The 5,803-nt window shown below is 45.5% G+C and overlaps 1 protein-coding gene across 2 annotated transcripts in view; it reads left to right on the top strand.

The window, feature by feature from the left end:
- Positions 1–4,088: 4,088 nt before the first annotated feature.
- Positions 4,089–5,803, top strand: part of SNUPN (snurportin 1) — a 19,343-nt gene continuing 17,628 nt past the window's right edge. Inside the window, exon 1 of one of the 2 annotated variants that reach the window (XM_010843318.1) lies at positions 4,089–5,571. The gene's annotated coding sequence lies outside the window, so the exon portion shown is untranslated. Of the gene's footprint in view, positions 5,572–5,596; positions 5,681–5,803 lie in introns of those variants that run through there. The other variant, XM_010843317.1, reaches the window with a different exon arrangement.

A 5,803-nucleotide genomic window follows, 5' to 3' on the forward strand; every position in this document is an offset into this window, starting at 1 on the left:
ATAGGGGAAAGCAGTTCCCTTTTCAATTTCAGTAACTTCAAGGGGAAAGTCTTCGCTGGGGGCTAGACTTTTACACATGTATAATTCTTAGTGACATCTTCCTTTTAAGAACAGTAAGCCCTCTTGGTTTCTTTTCTAGACTATATCCCCAATCCAGCCCTTCCCATAATGTCCACTGCCACAACTTGAGTGCTAGTGCTGCTTACTGACCTCCTGACCTCCATGCTCGCTTGGCTGAATTCAGTTCTCTATCCAATAGCCAGTGTACTCTCTCTGCAGCTCAATTTTGGTTATGTTATAGCTGTTTAAAAACCTTTGTAACAGAGGTAAAATCTGAACTCCTTTTGGCCCACAGGCCTGTGTCCCGCCTGCCTCTGTGACTCCCTTTGCCTCCTGCTTCCCCCTCCTGCTGGCTTTCTGTCTGTTGTTGTTGTTCAGTCACCCAGTCGTATATGACTCTTTGCGACCCCGTCGACTGCAGCACGCCAGGCCTCCCTGTCCCTCACCATCTCCCAAAGTTTGCCCAAGTTCAGGTCCATTGCATCGGTGATGCCATCCAGCCATCTCATCCTCTGACGCCCTCTTCTCCAGCCCTCAATCTTTCCCAGCATCAGAGACTTTCCCAATGAGTAGGCTGTTCAAATCAGATGACCAAAATACTGGTGCTTCAGCTTCAGCAGCATCAGTCCTTCCAATCATTATTCAGGGTTGATTTCCCTTAAGGTTGATGACTGATTTGATCTCTTTGCTGTCCAAGGGACTTTCAGAAGTCTTCTCTAGCACCACAGTTCGAAGGCATCAATTCTTTGGTGTTCTACCTTCTTTACAGTTCACCCCTTCATGGATCACTGCCTTGTCATGGTGAAGGGGCCTGCATAACTCAATGAAGCTATGAGCCCTGCAGTGTAGCGCCAACCAAGACGAACGGGTCATGGCACAGAGTTCTGACAAACATGATCCACTGGAGGAGGGAATGGCAAACCATCCTGTATACTTGCCGAGGGAACCTCATGAACTGTATAAAGGCTTTCTGTCTACCCTTCACACAAAGCCTCTCTTTGCACCCATGGTGCCTTCCACTGGAAATGGTTGGTCTTCCTATCCTTATGACTGGCTCCTTTTTTCATTATTTAGGTCTAGATTCAGATGTTACCTCCTGGGAGAAGACTTTCCCAAACACTGTAGCTTCAGCAGCTCCACCCAACTCATTCTCTGCCCAGTTACCTGAGCTCCCTGGTACTGGTCTGCATTCAGCTATGGCATCTATGTTTATCTTTCCTACCACAGTTGGGCTGTGAGTTCCTGAAAGGCAGGCATCAACTCAGTCTTGGTCATTATGGTATCTCTTGGGCCTGGCACAGTACCTGACCAACAGCAGGCATTAAACACATATTTGTTAATTGAGTGACACTCAGGGCGCTTCTTTGGGAAAAGGGTGGACACCTTTCTGCCCTCAATCTCCTATTTTCAAGGTAGAGATTCTTCTGCCTGTAGGTGCTTACTAGATTTTGTGTGCTCAGTCACTCAGTCCTGTCCGACTCTTCTGCAACCCCAAGGACAGTAACCCACCATGTCCCTCTGTCCATTGGATTTCCCAGGCAAGAATGCTGGAGTGGGTTGCCATTTCCTTCTCCAGGGGATCTTCTCGACACAGGAATAGAACCCGAGTTCTCTGGTGTCTCCTACATCACCAGGTAGATTCTTTACCACTGCACCACCTGGGAAACCCTACCAGATTTTAGGGGGTACACAAATTCCACCTTTTTTTTTTTTTTGGCTATGTGGCTCAGCATGCAGGATCTTAGTTCCCTGACTAGGGATGGAACCAGAGTCTTAACTACTGGACTGCCAGGGAAATCCCCAAATTACACCTTAAATAATATTAAGTCTTAACTTGAGAAAGTAGATGTTTGCTGTGAATTTTCTAATTATATAAAAGAAGAATTCTGTGTTACTCCTTATGACTTCTCCAACATTTGCTAATCTGATTTTTACAAAGTCTACAGCCTTACACTTTTTTGTATACATCAGTATCTAGATTATAACATTATACTATCTTCACTATTGAGTTCATAGGTACTTTCTATTAAAGTGGGAAGTGATTTAAGGTAATTTTATGGTGTTCTTCTTTCAAATAAATGTACTCAGTTCAGTTCAGTCGCTCAGCTGTGTCTGACTCTTTGCGATCCCATGGACTGCAGCATGCCAAACTTCCCTGTCCATTACCAACTCCCGGAGCTTACTCAAACTCATGTCCATCGAGTTGGTGATGCCAATCCAACCATCTCATCCTCTGTCGTCCCCTTCTCTGGCCTTCAATTTTTCCCAGCATCAGGGTCTTTTCCAAAGAGTCAGTTCTGTGCATCAGGTGGCCAAAGTATGGGAGTTTCAGCTTCAGCATCAATCTTTCCAATGAATATTCAGGACTGATTTCCTTTAGGATGGACTGGTTGGAACTCCTTGCAGTCCAAGGGACTCTCAAGAGTCTTCTCCAACACCACAGTTCAAAAGCATCAATTTTTCAGCGCTTTGCTTTCTTTATAGTCCAAATCTCACATCCATACATGACCACTGGAAAAACCATAGCTTTAGACGGACCTTTGCAAAGTAATGTCTCTGCTTTTTAATATGCTATCTAGGTTGGTCATAGCTTTTCTTCCAAGGAGCAAGCATCTTTTAATTTCATGGCTGCAGTCACCATCTGCAGTGATTTTGCAGCCCCAAAATATAAAGTCTTTCACTGTTTCCACTGTTTCCCCATCTATTTGTCATGAAGTGATGGGACCAGATGCCATGATCTTAGTTTTCTGAATGTTGAGTTTTAAGCCAACTTTTTAATTTTCCTCTTTCACTTTCATCATGAGGCTCTTTAGTTCCTCTTCACTTTCTGCCATAAGGGTGGTGTCATCTGGGTATCTGAGGTTATTGATATTTCTCCCAGCAATCTTGATTCCAGTTTGTGCTTCATTCGAGTGATGTACTCTGCATGTAAATTAAATAAGCAGGGTGATAGCCTTGACATACTTCTTTTCCTATTTGGAACCAGTCTGTTGTTCCATGTCCAGTTCTAACTGTTGCTTCCTGACAGACTTCTCAGGAGGCATATAAGGTGGTCTGGTATTCCCATCTCTCGAAGAATTTTCCAATTTGTTGTGATCCACAGTCAAAGGCTTTGGCATAGTCAATAAAGCAGAAATATATGTTTTTTTGGAACTCTCTTGCTTTTTCAATGATTCAACAGATGTTAGAACTTTAATGTCTGGTTTCTCTGCCTTTTTAAATCAAGCTTGAACATCTGGAAGTTCCCAGTTCGGGTACTATTGAAGCCTGGCTTGGAGAATTTTGAGCATTACTTTGCTAGCATGTGAGATGAGTGCAACTGTGTGGTAGTTTGAGCATTCTTTGGCATTGCCTTTCTTTGGGATTGGAATGAAAACTGACCTTTTCCAGTCCTGTGGCCACTGCTGTTTTCCAAATTTGCTGGCAACATCATCTTTCAGGATTTGAAATAGCTCAACTGGAATTCCATCTCCTCCACTAGCATTGTTTGTAGTGATGCTTCCTAAGGCCCACTTGACTTTAAATTCCAGGATGTCTGGCTCTAGGTGAGTGATCACACCATCGTGGTTATCTGGGTCATGAAGATCTTTTTTGTATAGTTGTTCTGTGTATTCTTGCCACCTCTTCTTAATATTTCTGCTTCTGTTAGGTCCACACCATTTCTGTCCTTTATTGATAGACAGAGTGCCTGAAGAACCATGGACAGAGGTTTGTGACATTGTACAGGAGGCAGTGATCAAGACCATCCCCAAGGAAAAGAAATGCAAAGGCAAAATGGTTGTCTGAGGAGGCCTTACAAATACCTGAAAAAAGAAGTTAAAGGCAAAGGAGAAAAGGAAAGATATACCCATTTGAATGCAGAATTCCAAAGAATAGCAAGGAGAGATAAGAAAGCCTTCCTTAGTGACCAATGCAAAGAAATGGAGGAAAACAATGGAATGAAAAAGACTAGAGATCTCAAGAAAATTAGAGAAACCAAGGGAACATGTCATGCAAAGATGGGCACAATTAAAGTACTAGGCTTTTCTAAAAAGTAAATTGGTTTAAAGACATTAAATACAGGTGTATGTGGCCAACCTTGTGGAGTGCAAGAGTCTACAGTTATGGTATCATTGTTGCAGGTAGAGCATAGTTCCCCTTATGGTAAACTGGCCCCAAATGAGCTCCTGGGCTGAGTGCCATTTAGTTTGTTTTTTTCGGTGACATGGGAAGTTATTCATCTGGTGTGAATGATGGACTGGAGCCGTTCTCCTGGACCTCAGTGCATGAGTTTGTCCATGTCAGTCTATTTTCCTCCAATGTATAGGGCTTTTATTTTCTGTGACCTCCGTGGTGGTGGGTAGAGAATTGTGGTTCTAAGACACAAAATACTTAATATCCTGGTGTCAAAGTCGGTCTCATAAATCAGCTTTTATCTGCCAATGCATCAAATAACCTAGTGCACAGCCTAATCATTGCAAGTTAAAGCTCACCTATATAAATTCTAAAATTTTTTTTTTAATTGGTCTTCCGGGACCCCTCTACCCTTCCATCAATCTGACCTCCAAATGGATGGAATCGTGTATATAAAATATGCAACACATCCAGACCTTGGCATTCCTTGGACTCAAAACGTGCCAACACTGTTTCTGTAGTATAGTAATAATCAACTTCCTTGTGAGACAACCATGCCGCAAACTTAACTATTTGGCTCAAAAGCTGTGTGACTTCCACCGTTACTCAACCTCTCTCGCTTCAGTCTCTACTTCCTTGTATTATTTTAAGTTTAAATAAGATAGGGCGTGTGAAACTCGGTATCCACTTCAACGTAAGTATTCAATAAATGGCTATTCACATTTCTATTTTGCATCTCTACGGTCCTAGTTTACAAAGGCCGCTGTCTAGTTTGATTAACTTCCTAAACCTCAGCTGCTTCCCTCTACCCTTAGCACCAATTCAATCATTCCTTCACCAGTACCTTGCCGTTTGCCGGAGGCAGAAATCAAACCAGGTCCCTACCATTGCCAAGCTCACAGCCGACTAACGGGCTGTAATCAAGGTTTCCAGTGTTCTAAGGAAACCTTGAACTGAAATGGGGAGGGGACGACTGAGACTTAGGGATCCGCGGGCGGGTGAGGAGGAGCAGTCATTCAGGGCAACTTGCATTGCCCGTATAAGCACGGGCACGGGAGTGGAAGCGGACTGCAGCTGGACCCTTAAGGACTGTGCGGATCTGGGGGAGGCGACAGGACGCAGGCGCTGGAGGAACTTGAATGCCCGGGCACGAGATCGGAGTTCCTGTTGTTAGCCGAAGAAACCTGGAGCAGCTTGTGCCAGGGAGTGAGGCCTCGGCCCAGCCAAGTCACCTTGCAGGCGGGTCACAACACAGGAGGAGAAGGCGGACCCCAAATCCGAGCGGACTGGAAAATACCCGGCCGTTGAGGACGGAAGTAACCGCAAACCTGTGACCGAATCCCCGAGTAACTCCCAGAGTTCTCAACGGCGAGAGGAGCCGGAAACTACCAGCGCGAGGTGGGTGGGCCCGGCGGCGGCCAAGGGGGCGGGGCTGGCTCTCTCACGGCAGCTGATTGGTCGGCCCGGCGGTGGTGGAGGCTGCGCGTGGAATCGTCACCTCGGCCTGGTGAGTCCTGAGTTCGAGTCTGGGCCTCGTCGGCTCAGGAATTGTCCCTAGGCTCCCGGCCGTGACTCCCTCGGGCCGGCTTCACGCTCCCGGCCTCCCGAGGCATGGTCTGGGTTGGGGCGC

Source organism: Bison bison, unplaced genomic scaffold (assembly GCF_000754665.1).
Source record: "Bison bison bison isolate TAMUID 2011002044 unplaced genomic scaffold, Bison_UMD1.0 scf7180017864181, whole genome shotgun sequence".
Taxonomy (NCBI): domain Eukaryota; kingdom Metazoa; phylum Chordata; class Mammalia; order Artiodactyla; family Bovidae; genus Bison; species Bison bison.